The sequence below is a fragment of the Daphnia magna genome, linkage group LG7, assembly GCF_020631705.1.
Source record: "Daphnia magna isolate NIES linkage group LG7, ASM2063170v1.1, whole genome shotgun sequence".
NCBI classification, from domain to species: domain Eukaryota; kingdom Metazoa; phylum Arthropoda; class Branchiopoda; order Diplostraca; family Daphniidae; genus Daphnia; species Daphnia magna.
In genome coordinates this window covers 1,419,503-1,445,745 of record NC_059188.1, presented here as the reverse complement: position 1 = coordinate 1,445,745, position 26,243 = coordinate 1,419,503, and the positions used below count along the sequence as shown (strand labels likewise).

The following is a 26,243-nucleotide window of genomic DNA, read 5'->3' as shown; positions in this document are numbered from 1 at the left end:
CTTTCACATTTTCGTCAGCCTCTTTTCTGATTTGTACCCCCCCTTTGCTGGTCTCCCCTTCCTAAATCTAAACGGCAGCACACGTAAACTACAAAGCAAAAAACCATGCACGAAAGAACGAGGAAACAGTTGAAAACTTGGTGCCTTTAACTTATTCAAATGATTTGTTGAAAAATTTAGAAAAACAAGTTGGCAATGATTGCAAATCGTTCTTCCCACCTGGTGGTAATTGAGTTTCTCTATCTGCAGATTGACAAGAGAGATAACACACACGTCCACGTATGGATCAATCGAAAAAGGGCAAATCGCACGGCACGAACTGATGCGGGTCTCCGTCACTACCTTCCCAATTGCAATCAAGACAACATTTTTTTATTTTCGATTTCCCCCGCCATGTTTGTTTAGAACGCACCTGCTACGTGTACACCGACTTGTTTTTAACATTTGCCTGCCATAAATCGAAGGAGTAAAAAGACAACACTGGGACTTTAATCGAATTGTTCAGTTCGAAATCCCAGAAATGCTGTCGCCAACGCAAAAGGGCGACACATCAAACGGGAATACGAAAAACCAACACGCACGTAGCGTGCGGCCGAATACCGTCGGATAAGACATTTCTTAGATGCCCACCGATGCCAAGACGTCAAAATCTGTGATGTTTCAGTTTATGCGCACGCAACAGACAGAAAAGAAAAGAAAGATACGACGAACCGCATTTACTCGGAATCCATTTGGGAAAGTGAAATTCTTTGTACGTGTGGCATTATGATTCGAATCAAATAGAAAGGCAAACAAACGAAACAAAAAAAAAATGTCCTCGATAGTGACGTGTCGACTGGAAAATTGATCAAGGCGACACTAACAAAAGAAGAGAACGCATTTTCATAAAAGAATCTTCCCTTAAAAGGCAGCGATTGATTCACATCACGAAATTCCACAATTTCTGACTTGTTCCCCCCCCCCCACACACACACCCAATCATTCGTTATTTGCAAGCTCAATTGAATCAAAAAGGAATAACGGTCAGCAAACTCTCTCGTTTGGCCAGTCACAAAAAGGCAAAAGAGCTGGTTGGTTATGTGTGGCTGTCGCTTAATGGAGCGTGTAACAACAACTCTGGCAGAGGGTAGATAATGGCCGGGGAAAAAGAAAACGATGAGATATTATATTCTCTCTACAGTGCCAGATACAAGTCTTGAAATAATATACACGAACCATCTTGGACCTCTGCGACGAGTCTGCTAGGGGAGAGAAGAAATAAATAAGAGAAGAAGGCCAGAAAGAAAAGCTCTTTCTGTTTTGTTTTTTTTCTTTAAAGGTCGCGCTATAAGATGAGAAATGGAAGGGAGTTGTTTCTTTCGTATATATTAAGTGCTAAGAAAATGGGGGGGATACGTAACAACGACGAAGAAAACTCGGCAGAGTGTGAGCAGAAAAAGAGAGAGAGATGTTTTCGAGTCCTCTTCTTTCTTTCGGGGGTTGTGAAATGCTCCACGATTTATGACGTCCGCATCGAAATTTATTAGACTTTGATTCGACTGCCAGTCGGCACAGGAAAATGGACATGGTAATATGCCTTCTTTTTAAAAAAAAAAAAGAATAAATAACGATTTTGATTTTATTTAAGCGAGGCCAAAGGGAGAAACGTGAAAGTTCATTAGGCAACCAGACCCTTTTCTTTCTTCTTATTCGGTCTAGTCAACTAGTTATGGGGGGTGGGTGGGTGGGGTATATGCATGAACAAGTCTTTCCCTCTTTCCTTGTTTTGTTTCAAATGTTCAGTTAGAAAATAGGCGGCATCAGCGACACGGCGATGATCGTGACACCGGAGAGACAACGAATGGGCGGGGTCGATTCTGATGCCAAAGAGAAGAATTTAAAAGAAAAAAAAAAAAAAAAGAAGAAACTGAGACAGAAAAAAAAAACAAAAAGATTCGGCGACCTCATTTTTCATTGCAATGAATTTTCTGTTGGGGGCTTATTTGAGCGAAAAAGTTCATTTAAAGTTCATTAAACTGCTGAAAAAAGGGCGGGAGTGAAACCCCCTCCCAAAAGCAGCGCACACCATTTCACCGGATCTTTCCGGCTTTTTCCCCATTAAATAATCGATATTGATTACATCGCGAGACATTCGACTCACATTCTTAACCAAACAATTAAATGGTATGGCCCTAAGTGAGTGCCTATTATAAAAATATAAAAAGAAGAAGAAGAAACTTTGACTGAAAATGAAGATGAGCAAAAGTTTAGAACGAAAGTCGAGAAGAGTTTTAAGTTTCATACGAAACAAAAGACGGCCGGGTTGCACCACGAAAAAAATAAAATAAAGATAGTCAATGGGAAATAGATACCCTTGGGCTCTCTCCTCCTTTAGCGCGTTGCTCTCGGAAATTCCTCAATCTCTTCTGGTCTCTCTCTCTCGTCAATTCGTCGCGACTTTTCGGCATACCCCGCCACGCTGCAAGTTCAACTATCAAATAAAAAATTAAATTTAATACACTTCTCTGCGGGTATAAAGAAAACAAAGAGGAAAAAAGCAAAAGGTAAACTCGTTAACGGGATTTCACAAACTTGATCCTTTCCGCTTGTTTATTCCCAAATTTTCTTTGAAACTTGGCCGTTTACGAAAATGAAATTTGCCAGAACTGTGATGATCTCGTGCCCAATAAAAAACTATTCAAAACGTTCATCTTGTGTGGTCCTTGCATTTCACGTTGCCTCTTTACCGCAATCTCTGCCTGTTTGTTATTCCACACCCTCAGTTGGATTCAGAGTACGTGCCCGGCGGGACAAAGATCGCACGAAACGGGAGTAAAGAGGAACGAAGGGATTCATTAAGCAAGCCATAGGAAATCGAATAGCATCTTTTTCTTTCTTTCTTTCTCTCTCTCCAATAATAAAAGGAATTACACGAGTACCAGCAAAAGTAGATAAAACGTAATCATATATTGTGAAACCTTATTATTATTATTTTGGTTTTAAACCCTCCGTAAAACTCCTCCCTTTCAATGTTGCAGTTTTTCAAAGCTCGCGGACGACAAAAGCCACAGAGGTTCATCCCCGTCATCCGATCCGAGTACAAACACTGGGGGGTAGGTAAAGGGATAATGAACAAGGGTAATAGAAATAAAATATTACAACAAAAACAAAAAAAAACTACTAGAAAATCTGCATGCAATGCGTTGCTATATGGGTTAATTGATTAACGAGAACAAAAGTTTTGGCCTTCGCTTTTCACCGCCTTGGCCGCATTTTGCTTTTCACAATGTTACAGGAAAAACGTTATGGAACCCCGGGAATACTAGAAATTTGTAACGGTAAGATTATTAAAAGAAAGATAAAAGACTAGAAAGCGAATGCCAAGTTTACCACCCACAGGCAACTAAACTTCGTGGAGGTATCGGATTTATTTGGTAAACAATTCAAGACGCTTTTCTCGGCCTTGTTTGTATCGAGCCAACGTCGGTGGCCTTCGTCTTCTTGTGCGTTGTGTATATCCTGAGAATAACAGCACCGGTGCGTATAGTTACAGTGTCAGAACAAGGGCACGAAACCGAAGGGAACGCAGCAGATTCTCCCCCCCCAAACTGATGAGAGATGACTGGCGTGTTGAGACTGCCAGTAGATGAGGACGACTATGCTAAAGAGGGACATCTGGTAGCCGTCTTAAGCGCCGACGAGGATCTGATGGCTTTGTGACGGCCGTCATCTTACGACAAGCTCTTTAAAGGGTAAAGTGATGTCGTCCCCCAAAGTCAATCATCGCATAGAAGCAAAGTGATGGCCAAAAAAAAAAGAGGATTAGGCAACACAATCCCGTTTTTGCCTCTTTAAACTTTCTCATCCATTCTGAACAACATTTCACAGTGTGCCATTTTGTGTTAGAAAATGTAAATGAAAGACTGGCCCCTTTTTTAGTTTGAATCTCAAAAAGAGATTTTTTTTTTTACGTACGGGGAAAAGATAAGAAAGAAAAAACAATGTCACGAACAAGATGTAAAAATCCATTATTCTACTCGCATAACGCCTGTTTGGAAGGGAGAATGATAGATTGATGGAATGGGAATCGGAAGACAGTGAGAAAGAGCGAGAAAAAAAAAAAACGAGATGGATGAAAGTTGATTTATGATAGCCGTTCGTTGTTTTGTTTTTTACCGTGCGCCGCTCACGCCACCGTTCACCCGTTGACTGATGGATGATCACGCAGCCGTTTCACCACGGGCAACGGTGCCTCCACATGGCTATCGCATCGGATCTGTCGCTGTGGTTGGCCGTGATCAAATACGGGATGACGAATTCGGCACGACCCCTTGATTGCCGCTATTCACATTATACTCTAACGTAATAATTCAAAAACGGACCATTGGATGCCAAACTTGCGTGTAACGCGCGCGTCTAAAAAATATGTTGCCTTTGTTCCCCCTTTTTATTTCTTCACTTGTTCAATTTCCATCCACAAAAATTGAGAACTAATGGCTTTCCATTAATCCACACACACACACACACAAAAATACGAGTTTTGTCGGATTTTTGAAAGAAAAAACAAAAATTATTATTCAAATTTTTCTTGCACGTAACAGTCGTGGCTTTTAATGCCAACGTGATAGGAAAAAAATAATAATACCCAACCGACCCAGTTCGTTTGCATTTTTTTTTCTTCTTAGTTCATGACAAGAAGAAGACAAAAGGCTTAGCCGCTGGTATACTGGTACCAAAAATTCTATATCTAGACCAGTAATCAAATTGTCTTCTTTTCTTTTTCCCTCTCTTTCGTCCCGTGATTTAACCGCAGTCAATTAAAATAAGAATCCCCCCCCAAAAAAAAAAAAAGAAGGAGAGAGAGACAGACGAGAAAGGCCCTCCCATTTCACCCGTTTCAATTACACGTATATATAGCATGGAACGAAATTATAGGAGAACCCAACCGAACGTGAAAGATGAGGACGAGAATGAAAAAGGTGGAACGCAAACCTGACTGGACTGTAACTTCGTCTGCTGTACGATTACAAACGAAGCAAATCTTTACACACACACACACACACACACAAAAAGACCTTGCGTGTTGGACTTCGTTATTTATATTTCCCTATTTTCGATGTTAATTTCAAACATAGACGATTCGCCCTTTTCTTTATGGTTAAGTGATGACTTGCCACCGGCCGGATTACTCTGGTCGACCCGCCTCGTTGTGGTTTGTTATTCTTTTTCGCGTCCTCTTGTGCGGTGGTGGATAAAGCGTAACATGTGTGCAAGCCATAGAGTTTGTCTGTTTGTCTGCTTGCCTCTTTCCACCCCATGTGACAATATGCTTTCTCGTTGGGGCGGCTTTGACACGCGAAACCCACGATGTTTTTCAAGAAGAAGAAGAAAAAAAGGGCCATCACAAAAGGAGAATGAAAGAGCTAGGGGAGAAGGAAAAAGAAAGAGAGCGAGTGGTAAGAAGCCACACATGGCCCGCTCAAAAGTGACATGATCTCTTTCGCTCTCTCGCCTTTCCATAACCTCCTCCCCTACCGCTAGTTTTGTCCCTGCTAAGTACACATAAACAGACACACGCTGACCACGTGTGTCAGATAGTATTATCGTTAGTGACCTTCTTTTTTTTTCTCTTTCTGTTAGATCCTCCTCTTTTTGAAAGGGAGAGATTCAGGTCGACGTCCATGGCGTCGGACGATTCATATACACCGTCCAAAGATTGTTTGGTCCCGTGTCGGCAGTCTGGAAACACACCCCTCCCCTGCTGAGTCTTTTGACGTCTAAAGCAAGAATGTCTGCTACAATATTTATTCTATGCTTTTATTTTTTTTTTCTTAGATTCCTAGTCTGACGTTTTCTAATTCACGCGTTTTTTTTTTCAAGTAAAAGAGTGAAACATTTTTTTCCTACTAGGATTTGTGTCTCTAATTGAGGTGGAAAAAAATTCGAGAATGCCTCCCCCCTTTCACGTCTTGTCCCGCTTTTTTATTACTCAGAGGTATCGGGGGGGGTTTCTCTTTCGACATGAGGAAATTCAGCTGCGACCAATCGACGAAATCGATGGCAAAAGAAGGAACATTTTCTTCGGCTCTGAGAAACCGTAAAATCGTAACTCTGCGGGCATGACGTTGTTCAGAGTTGTTTGTAGCCGCACGAAAAAGAAAAAGAAAAACCTTGTATCAAAAGAGGTCCTCTCAAATTATACAGCAGAATAAGAAAAAGAAAAAAAGGGGGTTAGAAGACAAACGGGTCAAAACATCATCGATGCGCTTCGAGAAATGTTGAATAATGCATCGTCAAGAAGCAGAGAAACTCGTAAATGACCGGAAACACAAGGTAAATTTGGAAATCCCCCTTTTAAAAAAAATTCATTTGAATACGTGGAAAAGAAATGAGAAAATTTTTAATAATATTTTTCCATCATCCCCCGACAGACAAGTCAGTCACACACAAAACAAAAATGGACCTGGCTGTAAAACATCAAAAAACGGGAGAGTCTCTTGGGTTTCTGGTTTCCCCTCGTTCGTGTGTGTAGCTGCTACTTCCTGCCTATTAATACACGACCTAGCACCAAAAGTAGTATACCAAGTAACAAAAGCTTTCAGCTAATTTCAAGCGAAAAGATCAAAAAAAAAGGGAAATTTGTTTTTGAAGAAACACGAGAAATTATTATTTTCCTTTGTCTTGGAACGTGACGATCTAAACGTTCATCTGATTTTTCTTTTTCAACAAAAAAAAATGTGCATGTTTTCCTATGTGATAAGTAATAGATTCCGACCCGCCCCTTTTTTTCTTTTTTAACTGGCTGTCCTTGAATTCTTCATCATCGAAAATCAAAAAAAAGAAAAAATAACGATCGGATTACAACTACGGGGTCTTCTTCTTCATTGCCCAAACTGAATGCAATGCCCATCATATTTTCCTGCTGAAAGAGGAGAGTTTGTCGGTGGTGTGTGACGTTCGTTTGGGCCACTGATTTCTATTCTCCACGTTTTTTTTCCCGATTTCAAAAAAAAAAAAAAATGTTTGACTGAAAGATGAGGAGAATAAAAGAAGAGATACATCGGGCGTGCGGCACAGATGAACAAAAAGGGAAAAAGACGAAGATGGATTGGCTTGTTTCCCTACGTTACTGACGTTCTTCTCTTCGGTCGGCACAAATGTTTGTCCCAACTTAGATTTTTTTTTTGTTGTTGTTCTTCTTTTGTGTGGAATCTTATTCTTTTCTAACGCTGAATACACCAAAGGCTAGTGTTTTACTGTGTAACGCAAGCCCAATCAGTCGACTGGAATGACCCAAAACACAACGTATCTCTCTTCTTTTTTTCTATTGGCATTTGGGGCCGCGTTGTACACAAACGGATACAAAGAACAACGCGCTGGAGAGTCAGCTGGAAGGGCGGATGCTGTGTGGAAACTATGAAAAATCATTTGTCAATTGTTGTTTGTTGACTGTTTCCGACAGAGTCAGATGGATTGGACGATACACGAAAAACAAAATCAAAGGGAAAGACGGAAATATTCGGAAAGAAGAGAAAAGAGAAAATAAAAAAGGTCATTGATTTCTAATCAGCGGCAGAGGCTCGTTACCGAGGAAATTAGTCAAACGATGATGAGTCCTTAATGAACGTAGACCCAAAAACAGACTGGCAGCAAGTTAGCTACTTACATACAACCATGGAATCATCAAAGCTTAGGTCTTATGTTTGAGGATGATTAATTACACAACTCTCGGCAAAAACAAAAATGGTTTTAAAATTCAAAAGAAAAAGGCCTTCTCTTGAATAAGTCCCACAAAGTCTCAGCACCGTAACGAGAGGGAGGACCTGACTAATCAGACGAGTCTTGGTGATAATATGCAGAGCAGCACATGTTCTCCATGGCGTCTCTCAAAGACCCTGCATTATTCTTTCAAAAATTTCGTCTTAAATTTTCTTTTTTTTTTTTAGAAAACATTTCACGTCTTTTAAAACTGGGCAAAAGAAATCTCGTTGATGGGACTTTGATTTACGAGCTTCGTCACAAACCTCCAATCGACTCCCACTCGTCATTTGGATGTGATTTTCTTTATTAGAAATATACGAAATTTGATGACCGGTTTTAACTGTCTATCGCTGAGTTCTTTTTTTTTTCAAAACTACCTGGATTCTTGTGTAACAAATAGGAGATTCTACCTCTCACCTGTTCATGTCACCCCCTTTGTGTTATTGTTAAAGCAGGCAAACGTCACAGTCTTTTACGATCGTCTCTCAGTTTTTATGTCGTACTCAACACTCGTCATGAAAAAGCAGAAAATGAAGAGAAAGCCGCCATGACACATGTCCTTAACGCAATCGAGACGTTTCTCAATCAGGAAAATTTGATACTCTCGTTCCCACTCCAACTATTCCCCCTCCCGCCAAAAAAAAAAGATGGGGGACAATTGTCGCCATTTTTTTTTTATTGTTTGGTTATACAAGGTCTGTTGTTTACAAGTCCTTCGACTACCCAAAAAATTAGCGCCATTTTTTTGGTTTTGTGGGCATCGAGGAAACGAAAGAAAACAGCAGCAAAATAACCGCAAAAGGACAGTGGCCAACCGACCAAAACGGCCATTACAATCCATCACACGCTGAGAGCTGAGTGTTCACTTGACATTCTTGTTGCAAAAATTGCAGCCATACATTGGCCACATCGTAACGAACTCTCTCGAACAATTTGGGATGAAAACGAAGGTTGGAAAACAAAACTAAAATTCATTGACTCACCTCGTTATCGATAATCAAATAGGGTTGCTCCAATTGTTGGGTCCAGTCTTTTTTTGGTAAAAAGACGTGAAAATGAAACCATGTAATCGTGCGATGGGTGTGACGGTCAACCGGTCAGCAAACTGGACTGCGAAAAAAAAAGGCCAGCACGAGGTTCGACACCGAACTTAATCCGATGTATCGATAAAAGCGAATCGAACCGATTTGGCAATAATCGCGACACGACCAAGAACACGTGGAACAAAGGCGATAGCAGTCGAATCGAAATCGCTGCATAAAGTGCGGGAAAACTTTCGTTTTTTCTTTGTAATTGATTGATTATCTTTTCAATGGCGATTGGGAGTGAAAAAAAAAGAGCTAAAGTAGGTTAACACTTGACCAAGTCTTTCTCACTTCTTGTTCTGGAATCAGTCATTCAATCACTTTTCGTTGATTAAGAGTCAGGGCAAACTAGGACAAGCTTCAAATCTCTTTCAGCTGTTTCAACTCTTTTTGTGTGTGTGTGTGTAATCTTTCCCTTTTCTCTGTGCATGGCAGCCGCAATTCTATTTTTTCACATTGTCAGATTCAAAATCACTTGAAATTAGGACGTATAATAATTTCAACAGAAAACAAACAGAAGACACCAAATTCACTGGCACATTCAACAGCAGACGACAAAGAAAATGCAACAGCGTTTTTTCTTTTGCACGCAAAGTTTCAATTAATTTTCAAGTCTACGAAATTCACGAAACTCAACCAATCATAGAGAGAGGGATACCTACGATGTGAACGGTTCGACTGCTGCCGTCCAACTGACGCTGTTGTTCAGACGGTTGTGTTACAAGAGGCCGCAGTGTGGGGGTATCTTTGTGCGCACACACACACAAGCAGACAGCAGACACACTCGCCTTGAAAAAGGGGAAGCCATTTCTGTCGTTCTTTCTCCTTCGCCAATGGCCCGAAGCGATGAGCGAGCTAGGGTCGTAAAAAAAAATGGAAATATAGTATATAATAATAATAATAATAATCGAAGAAATATCGTCATCGTTGACTTGGGTAGTGTGCAACCGAGTGGGTGCAGCTCATCGAAGGAAAAAACGAAACGAGTGAGGGAATATTGTGGAAAAAGACGAGAAAAGCGAAAGTATTATTCGATATCGATTGCACGCGGGTGCGTTCGACGATCATCATATTGTATGTCAGTTTTTTTATATTTTGACTCCCTTCTTTCCCCATCTTGCTATGTACAGGCCTACATAAAAATGTCCACCCGCCTAAACGTATTGGATGATGTGCACATGAACAATATGATGGAGTCGATTAGACTTTGTGAACGTCTACCAGCAGAAAAGGGGTTCGATTGGGGCTGGTCTAAAAGTCAAGTAGACAACCACAGACACATAACAAAAGGGAAAATGAAATAAGAAGCAGGAAGACAACAACAAACAACAACAAAAAACAGACAACCGACAAACACAGAGAGACAAAGTCAGCGTTGGCCATGTTTTGGTCATTGGGCCCTTGTCCAAAACTTATGGCTCGGACGCCTTTTAAGTTAACATGCAGTAGTATAAATTATACGCTAAATAAAAATAAATATAAACGTAGTGCATATAAAGGAGCTGGGTAAAAGAGAAGGGCAAGAAAAATCCTTAGACGGAAACATGACTGACAGATAGTGTAGGGACCGTAGTAGATTTAATACGTCAGATGGGATACATGTATAGTTCTCTTTGGATGTTTCACGGAACGTTTTATTTCCTTTATCAGGTAGAAGCACGCAACGGTAGATCCCTTCGGCTCGGGCTTGATTTTTGCGGCTCCTTCTAGCCATTTTGGCATCGTTTTTCCTCTTTCATTTGTGCTGAAGGGAATATAAGGAAATGCAAGATCAATGATAGATATATTGCGTAACACCAACGAGGAAATAACCTAGACAAGCAAAGGAGGGTAAAAAAGAAAGAGTTGTTTGATTGTTCGGATGTTTCTCTTTCTTTCGGCTGCTACGAATACGTAAGATTTTGGGGTTGTAATCGACAAAGGCTCCCCTTGGCTTTTTGGTCCGTGCTGCTGTCCGTATAGACCAGCGGTGATCGACCACCTCATCTACCCATTAAACGCAAAGCGGCCCCAGTATTATTGGAATGATCTTCATTTGTTTTCATTGCCGAGCCGAGGGAAAAAATATATAATACTAGAATGAACCATTGAAGCCAAAATGCATTCATTAGGTGAGTAGATTTCTATGTGGATGCTGAGAGCACAAGACATCGTAGCTGATTAATGATGGTCTCCCCCTTTCTTCTAGTTGCCACCCTATTCTTTTCCATTTCTCCATCAATGTATAGCGATCGAGATGGAACATACAGCAATTGGGCTAAGAGAAAAAAGAGGGAAAAAGGTGTTGCCTTCAACGAAACAATGGCATTGATAATAAGCGCACGCGTAGACTGAAAATAAGGGTAGAAAAGACATTCATCACCCAGACCCAATATTTCGCCTTCAAGGGGGGTCAACAAAAGGGATCCATAGAATATAAAGTTGAGCTGTGCCGCAATGTATTGTAACCCTCACCATCAGCCACACTTGCTGCGCTCTTATGTCCATCATGACGGTCGCAATAGCTAACTGGACTTTGATTGCATTTTAGTAACTGTTCCCTTCTATTCTTTAATTTCATTTTCTCCAGGCAATTATCCCTTGGTCAGGTAAACGTATTCCCCGAGTCTAACAGACCAACAGGTGTATACGCATATTTTTCTATTGTTATGCTGATATTCTGTGTAATGTCGCCCCCATTGCCAAGGCCCACCGCAAGACACCATTATTCTCTCTGCTTGTGGGTTAGGGGGTTAGTTGGGTGGTGAGGGAATGTTAAGAAAGAGAAAATGGTTGAGGAAGATGGATAAAAGAAACAAAACGTAAAGGTATAAGACGCAAGAAATAGTCAAAAGAATGTTATTGCTTTCTGGTGAGGTGTTGATGGCCTCCCCGCGGATTTTTTCTTCCTTTTTCCCCCCTCGCTTTGACACACTGACACTCCGATGGCCCCTCCACCAGACCAACTTTACTCGATTCGATCTGCCTTGCTGCGGGTCTCTGCCAGGGCGTTCTGACGATGCGCACTGTCGGAGAGCACACGGCAGAACTTCTTCTCATCCAACTTGGGGTTCGTTTCGTTCATGTTCAGTTGCAGCTTGGTACTCCTCTGGTGCCAAGACAGGTGAGGAAAAAATAAGGGATTTTCTTGTTTGTAGTCAGTCTGTGCGTTAAAAACCTGAAGGAAACCATGTTGGTAGGGTGCGGATTCATCTTCTTCCCTTATGCGGAAGAAAATCTTCTTGACAGCATCGAGTCTTCTTCTGCTTCTTACGTTTTACCTATATACTATTCTTCATCTCACAACTGGAAAACAAGGCTTTTGGCAGGGATCCTCGTCGATGGATCGACGGGGTGTCTAGCCCCTGCTACATAGCCCTGACAACAGACAACAGACCTCCAACTGCTTTCGGCTCAGCTTCTCTCTCTCTCACCCGTGCCAAAAAGAAAACAAAATAAGAGACGGAATGGTTGAGCTCTCACGCAAGAAAATCTCCACTCATCGGATGTTGTTCCCCATCAAGTTCGCCTCCCATTCCGCGTTCAGAAAGCTCCGGTTTCGTTCACGTTCTAACGCCAGCTGTTGGTATCCGACTAGCGAAGTGTATCGAGTTAAATCTCGTTCGACAGCAATTAAAACTCAAATTCTTGCCGAAATGTGTGTCCATATTTATCGTTTCTATTTCGATTTGTTATTCATCGCATACCGTTTGCTTTCCGCCAGAAATCAAATCTTCGATGGACTGGCCAAACAAATTTTGTTTTAAAGCTCACCGTCTTTTGCTTGTAAATGTTTCGTTCGTGCATATACTACGAAATTATTTCCACAGGTGAGACTCGGACGAACACGGGGGACGCTACTGAATATTCATGGCTGTACATCGCCATTGAAGGCAACAGCAATCACGCCAGCTTACGAATGTTCATTTAAGCGAAATGATACAAACCAGCACCGAAAGAACCGAACACATTTCAAATGAATCATATTTGCATAGATTCTTTCCCTGTATTCCAACGTTCGTGTCCGATCAGGACCTTTCAAAAATTAAATCTTTTCTAAGGGCTTGCCGCCAATTGGGTCCTGTCGGTCACTGTGTGCGTGTTCCAGGCTCTCTTTTTAGCCATCTATAAGCCTTGAACGATACTGAATTTAAAGCCTGCATATATATCTATTAATCAGGTGCATAAATAAATTCAAAAAATCATTCATTTCAGGAGGCAACGTGTTATGTAAGCGGATCCAAGGCAGGCTGAAGGTACTCGTGCATGCTGACACACGCAAGATGCTGAGAACCATATACATTTAATATATAGAATATTATCCCCCAACCGATTTTTCTTTTTTGTGTATATATACATCAAACTCACTTTTTTTTTTCAACTTTAGCTGCATGTCTCATACATTATTAATGCGCAAGAGAAAACAAAAATGAGTGGGGGGGCGAAAGAAGAACTCCTTTTCCATCCGGGTTTGTCCAGAGCGCTAAAGGGAACACCAATGCTTCAACAGTCAGCACCTGTGAAGCATTTCAGTTTTTATTTCCCCCAAAAAAAAAAGACAAAGTACTACCCCTTAAAAAACAAATGGTGATGTATTTCTTTTTCGTTCTTACCCCCATATCATTTCCAAGTCGTTTGTATCTTGGATTTGTTCCAGGTTCGGGGATTTTTTACCTGAAAAAAAAAAGGCAGCAAGCCATCCGACATCAGTTGGTGTTGGCCGGAGTATACAGCCGATCCTGTTACTTATGCCACAGCACGTAAGAATAAAAAATAAAAAAAAAAAGGGGGGGAGGGGGTGAAATAAAAAATGAAAATTTTGAAACTAAATCTTAAAAAATGAAAACAGAGAAGGACCCAAGAAAAATGAAATGATACGGGGCATAGTTCATAAAGGGCAATCCGTTTCTTTGTTTATTTTTCAGCTCAAAATCAAATAGAAAATCGTTACATCAAAATTGTTCTATACATTCTGAATATAGGTATCACGGAATTCACGTTCTATATGTAACACGAATCACTTCCGGATAGCCGAAACTATATGTTTTTCTATGAACCACTTTCACCCAGGTGGCATATCATTCCCCCTCACATATATATGTTTGCGTTCTATAATGATGGTGTTTTTGGTGGTTCGGTTGTATCCAAAACAAAATGGACACAGGTATAAACGATGCGTTTTGTGTTCGTGTCTGTTATCAGCGGCCATTCCCACAGCCGCAAACGACGGACGTTTTGTTATTGACCGCCTTATGAATCGGACCCGGCGAGCTTCACAAAAAAATGTCTTTTGCGCTCCGAGGAAGAATATCAAAACCGCTGTTATGCGTTTTACAATTTGAACTCCTCTGACACTCATTTGAAATGATGATGTCATAGGCTTTCAACGTCTAACGCCGCGACGCCTAAAGCAACAAATAAAAATACCATTTTTACAGCTGGATCTACATAACACGCTCACGAAGTGAATCCAGCAAAACCAGGCGAGGAATAGATGCAGCATTGAATAGGACGCGTGTGTGTATCAAACATTCGTACGCAAAGTTCCATTTTATAAGACGTTCCAAACGGCAATAATGACTGCAAGTCCTCTCCTCGCCGTTTATGGGCAGAATATCCGAGACGGATACATTTGACACGCGTAAAAGTATAAAATTTGTGTTTAAAAAGTGTAATCTTTACAGCTATTTACACGCAAATAAGTTAGATGTGTAGATAATAGTCAACGATAAAGTGCACAAGAAGAAAAATTCTTCTTACCTTTCAGGAGTTTAGAAGAAACGGGAGAAGAGGACAGATTGGTTATATACACAGCATCGTGTATTGCTTGTCAAGGTGGGCTGAACGTGGCAACGTTGGATAATGTCAAACCATTTGTACACATCCTAGCACATGTCAGTGAACCTAACAAATAGAAGATGAAAAAAAAAAAGACTAGCAGTAGAAAGATTGAGTATAAATGTAAAGGAAGAGAATAAGAAGCGAAAAGATGCTAACAAGTTCCAAAGAAGGAGACAGAGAACGCAGAAGCTGGACCGATTAAGCTACTGGCCGTACCACGCCTGTAAAGTCATTCATCACTGTTGCAGTGCTGTTGCCCGTGCCTTTTTTTTTCACGTGTACAAAAATAATATCAAATGTATATACATAGTTGAGGAACTGAATTCATAAACCAAAGAAAGGCACACAAACTCTATATATATACCAAAAGAAAACACACTGAACATTTGACTGTGTTCTAAATTGGCCGAAAAATGGGAAATGATGTAGGCAAAACAATTTTTCTGTAAAGCAAAGAAACGTCCATGTTTGGTCACGCAGTTTACTACTGTGCACCACACGTATATATGATGCTGCCTGTATTTGTATTGCTTGTCGCCTTATATGATTGTGGCCGTTGCGGTGATGTCTTTTTGCCAAATAAAGCCAGTGGGTTTTTTTTTTTCTTCCCTCAGTTGCATCTGCCGACGAATTTTTACCGAGTTTTCTCAACGCTCCTGGTCAAACAAAATGCATTCAATAGAAATTTTAAGTGTAGTTTATGATACGACGGGCATGAGGGAATGGAAACGCTCTTTCTCCAGTTTCCCGTCCTAAGCCGCGACACAAGTGAGGCGACTAAAATCAACATTTACCTTTTTCTTTTTGCCTGTCGTCATTGTCCATCAGGTGAGAGGTTCCATGTTGACTCACCTCAAGTCCCATAAATTTACAAGTAAGCACGTCTCATGGTCTCATAGCTCGCATTCTTTTAAGATTACCCACTAAGATAAACATTGACCTACAAATGCGTGCGCCTCTTCTTTTTCTGTACAAATAACACGCCCGATTTTGTCGTCAGCTTTTCTGGTCTGCCCCAAACAAAATTCTTAGTGTCCATCAAAGCGACTTGAAAATATCTCGACAGCGCCACCTTTATTCTCTAGACGATAAACGTCAGAATTTGAGGCGTTTCAAATGTGACGTTTCCATCGGCGTCAGAAATGCGGATCAGTGCGTTACTGTCGTCGCTTTTTTTGACGATTGGGAACACGAGGGCAGGGTGAAAAACCGTGGGATCGACCAACCCACCCCGTGTCTTTTGTTGGCGGCGAAATGGGAAGTTCAATCGGAAACTATTGACGGCTGCCACACGGAGGAAAAAGGCATTGACTTTTGGATTCGCGTTACGTCACAATGGCCGACTCCGCACACGACGGTCGCACGCTCCAACGCCACACAGTCGCATATTGAAAAGAAACCGATCCGAAACTAAATGAGTTTTGGCTGTTATCAATCTATGCAGCAGTCGCCCCTCTCGCTATAATAAAAGAATAATAATAGAAAGAAAAAAATCAGAGTTGAAAAATAAAAAAAAAGTGGATAGATTGAATCTACGGGAGTTGCATAAAAGGGAGGAAAGAGGAGGGAGAAATGTCGGTGATGGAAAGCAAAACAGGCGGAGCGTGACTATACGGGGACAGCATTCGGCACTCTAGTGCAGCGCGTGTTGTGCAGAGTGAAGCCGCTCGTTTCAATGGACGTGAAAGGACGCGGAAACGAGAAGAGAAGGCGACCCAAAGGAACGAGACGGAACTTGATGACGGTCCAGTCGCGTCCACCTTCGGACCGGCACAGCTCGAAATGAGACTTGATACGTTCAATAAACATCGATTAGACATTAAAGGGTTATCGCTTGTATAGGAAATACGATATTGAAATGCCATGGCCGTTTCTGCTGTGTGTTGTGTGTGTGTGGGGCCGTTTCATCGGAACCGCATCGCGTTGTGTTGAGATATGAAGCCGCTTCTTCTTCTTCTTCTTCTTCGTCTTTGTTCCACTGAAATGCGCCATGTTCTTCCTCGTTGTATATCTCTTTGATCTTTTTAAGTTCCTCCTTTTTTTGTTCCCCCTGATGTTGGATTTTGATATCATCAAAGGGTTACGCGTTGCTCCGGCAGCTGCGATATTCCTCTCGACTCGAGTTGATTTCGCTGTCTAATCTGGGCAGACCCCAACACACACACACAAAAAGGGAAGTCTCCACAACAACTAAACGAAGATATAGGACGCACCACCCAAGGACGACTTGGGTGGTGATATGGAATAGAAATTGCTGCCGTGTTTCAGTTGCGGAGGCTCTTTCAAGTCACTTTAGGCAGTAGGTGAGCGTACACGCAGAACGTACCGCCGTCCAAGTGTTTCACAATGGCGGTGTTTTGGTTGGTCATATCAACCAAGTAACGGCCATTGCTGCGGTGGTGGTGCCAGGAAACATAAAATATCTGTCGGTGCTTGTTTTTATTTATAAAACAGAAGAAGTGGCAGGCCAATGGAATTTACCACGAAAAAAGAGCCGACTCAAAATAAATGCGCGTCCCTAATAAAAAAAAGAGGCAAGTCTCGCCTTCTAATTGGAATCGGTTTCATAAAGAAAAAATTGTGCGTCTAACGCGTGAAGGTCCAGCGGCGGGATGAGCGTGAACGAAGATAATCACTGGTCACATTCCGGATGATACGCGTTCAGCGATTGTGGTGAGAAGGAAACCTGTGTCGGTTCGTTCTGCTACTGGAACACCGGGGAAAACCGGATAAGAAGACGATCATTCTACATAAGATTCTTACGTTCAACGACTTGTTTAGCGTTTCCCCTTTGTTCTTTTCATATTCGTCGATTGCCCGTCTGGAATGTTGTTGTGTTTTTTTTGGTTTTTGTTTTCTAAAGAGAGAAAACACAGCCGAAATGGCCTTAAATATTTTTCGACATGTGTGGTCGTCTTATTGCCATCGTATCAACCCCAAAAAGGGTTTCACTCATTTCTTTCTTTCTTTTCTTTGGTGGCCGCTTTACCTTTCCCATTTTTTCTGCCCGAAATGCAATTGAGGATGTTATAACGTGGCGTGAAGCGTGAAGAAAAGGAGGAAGAAGAATCCCGGCACATCAACGGCAGCAGCCGCCATGGTGTCTGCAACTTGGACGCTGCGCCATTCAAAGCAACGAAAAGGCAGAAAGAAGGAGAAGGAATGAAATAAAAGGAAAGACAAAGAGGCTCGATAAGAAAGAAACTGTACGTCTGCATGATGAACTGTTGCCTCATATTTTTAGCAGCTTGAACCGCACAGGGTTTTGGAACAAAACGAGAATCAAAACGAATCGCTGCACGTCAGTGGCAATCCGTTCGCTGTCCGGTTCGCTTAACGCAGTTCAAACTGAAGCGCCTCTTCACGTTCTGACGATCTTCTGCGATGACGTTGAAGGAGTGAACCCGACAACGGGGCCAGACGGACTTTACACGCGCCTATAACGCAGCATAAACCATCGACTCTCGTTAAGCAGAATACATACACACCTCACCACAGGTGCCACTGTTGTTGGCCGGTGCCATAACCGACGCCATCGAGGCTCTTTTTACAATCACCTTGTTGTCGGTGCTCTTTTTTGTCCGTCATTGTTAACGGACTGTGACAATTTCTAGTGAACGTTAGTTGATAACGATGCCGCCTTTTTTGCATAGGCGAAAGGGGCGAGACGAAACACGTCAGTCACCTGTTACTCGCCAATTTGGGTCGGTGTAACTCATAAAAACGATGACGCAGAAATCGTGTAAAGTCATTAGGAATCCTTGGCCGTAATAGAGTCTCTTGATGTTTTCGACTCCTCCACCAAACGAGTGTCTGGTCGGCGTGTTACAATACAATTTATTTTGTTATTTTGACGTCAGTACACACAATACCCGAGTCGTTAACATCAGCTAAATTCTTTCTCCGAACAGAGAGAGAGAGGAAATAATAAAGAAGAGAAAGAACAACTTATCGCCTTAATGTTTGCTCTTCCGTTGAACGTGTTAAGTTACGAGGTAGGAGCAAGAGCGGAAATCCTGTTGTCTAAAATGATCTGATTTATATAGCAATTGAGTGAATAAATACGGTAGTAATGCAGCGTCAGTACAACATGAACGTAAGGTTTTGTCTGCATACACCGGCCATGAATTCAATGAGGTTTCAAATGTTTTCCCCTCTAGTTCGGGAAACCAGTTTGTGAGGAACATCATTCGAATTTCTTGTTCTCTTACCTGATATGAGGGGTAACTTGATATCAGCCTCTATTTCCCTTTCGGACTAATCTAAAAATTCAGGGGGCCTTATGCAGATCAGCGTGAGAGTCCACCCAGTTTGATGTGGAACTAGGGATAAGTGAGGTACAGTTCATCTCTTTTGTGTGTGTGTGTGTATATCTTTCTTCTATTATTCTAGAGGAAACAAAACGAAAGAAAGAATTTTTCTTTCTCAGTTGAGGGGGCAGCTACTTGTCATTCCAGTCCAAAGTTTCAGCCAGATGATCCCCGGTCATTTGTTACTTGATGAAATGGAAAGAAAACCTCCTTCAAAAGTCCCAAGTCTCGACGATGGTTATCACTGAACGATACAAATGGACGTCTTGGCAAGATGCATTTCCCCAACAGCCCTACATTCTGATATGCCTTTCTTTTCTTTTTTTTACGTCTATACGCCACTGTATATGTTTGTATAAGCCAAGAAGGGGATTTATATATCTAATATGGAACGAGATCCTCGACGATGTCTGTCTCTTTTTTGTTTGGTGACTTCCATCCGCCTTGGTGACACATATTGACTTGGAGAAAAGCCCATCCAGAGTCTGTATACAGTCAACATATATAGCAGCTCAATATTGTCAAATCTTTTATGATGTATACGTATATTTTGCTGTTCGTCTTGCATCGTTCGTTTTCAAGACGGACGACGTAAAAAATGCCGAAAGTCATCTCGTCGCCTTCAGGATGAAAAAATATGTCCCGCATAAATAAAGATTTGTTTACCTTCAACAACTAGACCAGAGAGGCAAAGAGATTGACAGTTACCGTATAAGAGCGTGGATGCACTATAAGGAATTGTGGGGCCATCGGTGTGTTACGTTTCTCGGAAAGAGCTGTGCCCGTGTACACCGTCGTCGAGTGACTGATGTGTTGGCAGTTAAAAGATACCGACTGTGCCACCAAATGTTCCAAAGACTGAAGCTCTGAGTGCTGCGTGTGTCTCTTTGATGTTTCGTCAAAACACACCTGCATCTGGCCCCATTTCAATCGCTATCTCAACACCTTCTGTTTCTCCGACGCTGTAAATGAAAAACGAATTTTCAAGATGCTTTTTTTTTAAAGAAGAGGCATTAACCCCCATGCACGTATATAAATCTTAAGCTATACAATGTTGCCTAGCGCTTGTCTGTATACCAAAGAGAAACAAAGCGAACGAAGAAGGAAAAATATTTAGATTGCAATTAATCGTTTTCCTTTTCATACTCTTTTACAGTTTACAAAACTGACGTGCACAAGGAAAAACATGGAGAAGAAAAAAGATATATACAACGTAGGGTACTTATAAACGTTAATAGCAACAAAAGATCTCTTTCCGAATGATGGATCGATTTATCTAATTAAAAACGAAATCAGTTGGACGTAAAAGGCCTGTGCAACGATGGACCTAAAATGAGAAGGCTACTGTGAAGCTCCGTTCTTTTAAAGGAAAAAGAAATTAGAAGCCGCTGTCCATCGCTCCCCATTTCAGATAGATTCATTTAGATTCATTATATAATATAATATCCCGCTTGTGTCGGCACTAGAACGATCTTTTGCGTTCCCTTTTTTTCTTTCTTCTTGTTATCACTCCATCTGCCGTTTTTTTGAAAACGTCTTAGATTTTTGTTTTTGTTTTTTTTCAAGGGCGATCGTATGGGGATAACAGGTCCAGTTTTGTATATAAGGTCTATAGGTCGACATTAGTCCGTCTCATTAGGTGTTCCAGCAACGGTTCGATGCGTTATAGATCGATGTCATCAGCTGCCGTCTTTGAAATCTTGGTGTTCCTTTCCGAGATCTTTCGAGTCGGACTTTGTTCACAAGTTTCACCGTTCGTTTTGGCTAATAGAAATGGGGGAAACAGAAAGGGAGGAGACCCTGTGTGACGTGAAGATAACAGTGATTATACGTTGAGCCATCATCTGTTCTCTTATTCCGTTTATCTAGTCGTGCATTTTTTCTTTTTACAGCGTTTTTTCTTTTTATGTCTTGGCTTCTACCGCTGTTTTGGCCTTGTCTAGTTTGCGGGAGAGAAACTGATCGTATCATTTGTGTGCCAATCTTGACAATAACGTAAGATTATGGAAGTGAAATCCGGCGGCTGTCTTGGGTTCTCAATGTCTTCATGCAGACAATAGCCAATAACTTTTGGGTGCAGATAGCGTTGTGCTTTATTGCAGCCAACCCACGGCTCTGTTGAACATGGCACAACAACACTGAGACAGCTGAGAATAGCAATACTTGAATGAAATTTTAATCATAGAAATCAATCATGGAACATGCTGTTTCATTCTGCCCATGTATGGCGAACTTTTTTCATTGCATAATGCAGCGGCGTCACGGTTGTCTTCCAGCAGCTACTTTTCTTATGCGGATAGCTCATAAATATATCCTTCCCTTGTATTTATAAACATCACGTCTTATCCAGTGAGCATTAGAAAAGGGGACGGAAATTCATTTTCGGTGGATTAATGGTTCAAAAGTCGACCATGCGTGTAATGATTCTTGGCCGAACTGTGCGGAGGGGCAGAAAAAGGAGAGTGAGGGACACAAGGAAGTAGATGGATACTGAGAACGATCGTCATCCTATATAACGTATATACGATCGATGTTGTGCGGCTGTCGTGTTATGCCACCGTGTCAAAGCATATTACAGTAGCTCCGGCGGTGTGGCATCCAAGATCTCGGCCACGTCTGCTTTGTGTGTGTGCCTGAGTGTCTGTGTGTGTTTTGGAACGATTCCAGCCAAGCAGACGAATCATTATGATTAATCTATTTGCTTGTAATACTCTTTGGTCCCCCCTCTTTTTTGGGATTATATACGTGAAGGATAACATTTGAAGGAGGCGCTTTGATTGATGGTGATCGGTGAGCATAGAATGTAAGAAAGTGATTGCGCTAGTATCAAAGGCTGGATGCAAGGGGGAAGAAAAAGAGTCACACGTAATAAGTTGACGGCCTGTACCCTCAGTCGCTGTGATTATGAATATCTAACGCAAATAGTCAGACGAGACGCACTTTCAAAATGTTTGACCTACACATAAAAATACGCTCTTTTCGCTTTGAGTTGGTATTCAACGATAAGCCACTTTGGATATCGGTTCAGAGAAAGGAAACATTTCTTTGGTCTCTGCTTCGAATAAGAATCAGAGATGTACTCTGTCGATGTCCTTTCATGCGGGATGCTGATCTCAGACCTTGTATACCTCAAGGCATCGAATATGCATAAATTCCAGTGGTCTGTGCTGACGACAAGGAGCTTGGGCTCATGGCGGGTTCCTTCGTGGCTGGCGGATGACAAGAAGGAAAATAGAAAATAAACGACGATGAAAGGAAGAATAGAACTGTCTGCTATAAATATATTTATAAGAAACGTCCAGACGTGATGTCTTGAGAATATGGAATGAGCTGACGGGCTTGTTTTTATTTCAAACCTTCTCTTCTTCCTTTCTTTCCTTCGTCTTCCACATTGGCCCGTCTCTTTTCCATTTTTGTTTCAAAATGCGTTTCTAGGCTCGTGCTCCCGAAATGTCGGGATTAGACAGTGTGTCATTCGTCAAGCCGTCAAACGTTCCGTACACACAGAGAAAGGAAACTCGATGGAAAAGATATGCTCAACGGCCATTATTATTTGGCAATAAGCTACGACAAGCTATTTGGAATGGAACTTCCGTGATGGGCCTGCAAGTCTTCCAAGTGCTTGCTGCCGGTTGCCCATTAATTCAGACTCTCGACGACTTATTTATGACGCACATTTTCTATTCCTCCTCTCTTTAATAACTTTAGCCCACTTATCCCTCCCCCGCTTTGTAGAGGAACCCACTTTTAATTATTAATGTTCCGTCGTTAACTAATTGATTGCTGCTAGGTGGAGTTCTCCTTCCGCCCCCTACGCAACAGATCGTTTTAATTATACGACTTATTTAAAAATGCAAATTCTCCCTTGTTATTTAACGCTTATCTCTATGATTGTTTAAACAAGCGACCCGTTGCAGTGCTAGAAAAAAATAAAAAGGGGCTCTCTGGAGAGTCTTGAAAGAGGAGAAGCTCGTGCTGCGCATAATAGCGGAGTAGGAACACACGAAAGACACTCAAGGTGGAGGGTAGTGAACAAGTCTGACCTCACTCTCTCTGCCTCAACGGTTTCAGTGTTTAAAAAAGACGCGTGTTTATACCAAAGGACACGTGCAATTCAAGGATAAAGAGGGTCCCAGCTCGAAGGGACAAACACCGACGAGTTGGAAGGCACCAGAAAAGAAAGTGCTGGTAAGGACATCTGTTTTTTAGGACCTGTGTTAGCTTCTGTGTAACTTTGGCAGGTCCTGGTTTGCAATTGTCATACGTATAAACAACGCACTGAAAATTGTTTGTCTGTCCCCCAAAAAAAAAGCAACAAAGAAAAAAGATGATGGGAAAGGCGAGAAGATGAGAAAAGGGAAGACGGAGATGGGTGACATGATACTCCATGATGGATGTTATTGAACTCTCAGTGGCATTTGTTTAGACACGAACGTCCAAGAAAAGTTAGCTGCCCGTTTATTTACTTATGAAGTCCTTGACGAGCGGAAATCTTCACTCGACTGTTGCAAAAAAGAAAACAGGGAAAGTTAAACATTTTCTTCTCAGACAAGTCAAAAGTGAAATCTTAATGAGGCAACTGGAACTCCTGCCCCTCCACGTCAACTGGACCCGCCCGTTTTTCTTTCTCTCGGCTTGCACGTACATTAGAAGGACTGCAGCTCATTGGCATACGACACGAAACACGTCCACAATAAAAGAGGAAGTTTTTCTTTTTGCCTCTTTGATGGATGAGCAGGTCGTTGGTGCGTCGCGTTCCACCGGAAGATATCGGCCTTTCTTGGCTTATTGCTCGGCTTGGTGACGCCTTTTGAATGTCGTCCATAGCAGCGGGAGTCAACCGTTTTCGTTTTGTTTCCGCCTATTCAAAAAGGACGTGGCAAACTCCCGGCTCGTTCGCAATTGGCGTCCGAGATGGAAAGCAAGGGAAAAAACTTGTACACCCCGGAATGTTTATTGATTGTTCATATTTTTTTAGGTTTTATGTTGGGGGTACAAATTTAGACTCCCCATGTTGACGCATCCGGCCTTCCTTCCTTTCTCATTTTCCATACCCTATAAATCGAGTATAAAAAAATCAAAACATTAAGACAAGAAGACAAGAACAAAAAAAAAATCGTCCAAGAAACAGGAACTGGTATATATTTTCGGATCGTTGATCCCTTTCTTTTATGTGTCCTTGTTTTTGTTTTTTTCGGTCCACAAACTTCTGGCGGATGAGCTGGGAGATCCTGTCTTTCTCTCCAGCTCTCCCTTATTTGCTATTTTTAAGAGAAGCTTTTGATCAATAGTTACTCTTTGTTTATGTGTGTACAACCCGTACATACACACACACACACACACGAAGAGAAAGAACACGCGAACGCTAAAGAGAAACACACCAGCCAGCCGGAGTCTGGTCACCCAGATGAAACAGCAGGCCGTTCTGTAACACAACCCACGATCAGGTTTCCCCCCCCCGCACAGGATCTAACAGAAGAAAAAACACACAGAGGAAAAACATGGCCATGTCTTTGCATATCTATTCATTTGGAGTCATCCCTCCCCCCTCGTTTTGTTGCTTTAAACTAATAAACGTATAGACTTGCCACATTAACAGATTTAATAGTTCATTGCCAACCTCTGTTATTATTCAAAATAGGGCCCCATCCTCACCCCCATGCATTCACTGTCATTAAAGCAACCGGAAAAAGAAACAAAACTTTCATTTTACGCTGAAAATCATTTGATAATCATGAAAGAAAAGTTGGAAATTGTTAACGATGCTCGGATGTTTGAATGGTATAAACGAATGAAGAGTTGAAAGAAGCGAAAAATTTGTGCTGTGTATATATATAGAGCTATACGAATTTATTTGATTAGTTGCGGCGGAAGTGAACAATGGGCAAAGACAACGGGAGGTCGTGCACTATACGTCCTCAGTGAACATTCAACCGGATTCTCCCTTTGCTCCGCGCTATTTCCCACGGGTTGCACATCGGTCTACGTTCACCCGATGACGTCCATTACATCACCCAACTTCCTCCTTTATTAAACAATTTTTTTGTTTGTGACCTCAATCAATTCATTTTTTTTAATTTTTACGATTGCACAGGTAACTTCACCTTTTTCTCACAGTTTAAACCAAAGATGGTCATTCACCCTCCAATTTTCCGCTCACCAACGGGCAGGGTGGGTACCCCGCTAAGCTTCAATTCTATATCCCCTTCATTCAGAAGTTGGTATTAACTTGACGACACGTCTCTTTCATGCAGAATCAATGAATTATAAGAAAGATGAACGCGTCGAAAATATTGTCCATTTTTATAGCGAAAATAAACGTGAAAAAACGGGACACTGTTTTAACTTGATGTTCACTTAAATAAACTATAAAATGGGTCTCAATATAAACCCGACGGGTTATAAGAAGATAGTGGAACATTTGTGATGCCACAACCGCAACCCCCAAAATTGGAGCCATTTTGTAAAGGGGAAAGCGTATGATCCGTTTAATGCTGTTCCCCCTAATGAGAATGGATGGGTGTAGTTGTTCTTTGCTGGCCAATGGATCGTGTATATACAGCTACCGTACAGAAACAGTAATAACCCTTAAGAGTTTGGGGTTTAAACACTGGAACAAGGCAAATAAAAGAGACAGGATATATAGCAAGGCCAATAAATTTGCTGCGTTTGTTACAAAAGAAAGGACCAGCAGCGTCAAGTCTCAAAGGAAATCCAACGCATGTCTGGACCCCGACACACTCCGAGGTTCACGCGGGAGTGATGGTTCCGCCGAGACGGACGCGCAATCAAATAGCTGGCCAAACATATGAAGAAGAACGACATTGAAACTTTCTGCAAAAGTGCAAGTATGCCACGTGTATAGCGTATTACCTTCTGCCTCTTATTTGTTCCAGTTTCATCGTATACTTGAGCTGTATGGCTCAGTTTGGTCGGCGGCAAATGAGTTCCAGTATATAGCACTAAAAAATAATGGCACAAGTGTTGTTTGAATGAGAATGGCTTCGCTTTCATTTCTCGTGTTTTTGTTTCATTGTTTATGGCCGACGTTGTTGGAAAGAGCCCGCGTAACAGCTCCAGGTGGATCAGAAAGACGAATGGCATTCCTAGCGGCCACACAAAAACAAGCAACTTGATAATACAAAGTGCTCGTGTCTCGTCGGTCACGGAGAAAAAGTAGATCAGTCACGAAGGGGACGGCTATTAGAGCAACAAGAAATGGCTGCAATTTTGGCCACAATATTGGACCTGACGGCAACATGTCGCGCGGTTGCCTTATAAATAACGA

The 26,243-nt window shown here is 41.7% G+C and overlaps 1 protein-coding gene across 3 annotated transcripts in view; it reads right to left on the bottom strand.

The window, feature by feature from the left end:
* Positions 1 to 9,536, bottom strand: part of LOC116927351 (discoidin domain-containing receptor 2) — a 33,780-nt gene extending 24,244 nt beyond the window's left edge. For 2 of the 3 annotated variants that reach the window (XR_006648968.1, XM_045176275.1), the window contains exons 1-2: positions 8,724 to 9,536; positions 2,352 to 2,470 (exon numbers count right to left, since the gene is read on the bottom strand). The gene's annotated coding sequence lies outside the window, so the exon portion shown is untranslated. The remainder of the gene's footprint in view (positions 1 to 2,351; positions 2,471 to 8,723) is intronic. The other variant, XM_045176276.1, reaches the window with a different exon arrangement.
* Positions 9,537 to 26,243: the final 16,707 nt, after the last annotated feature.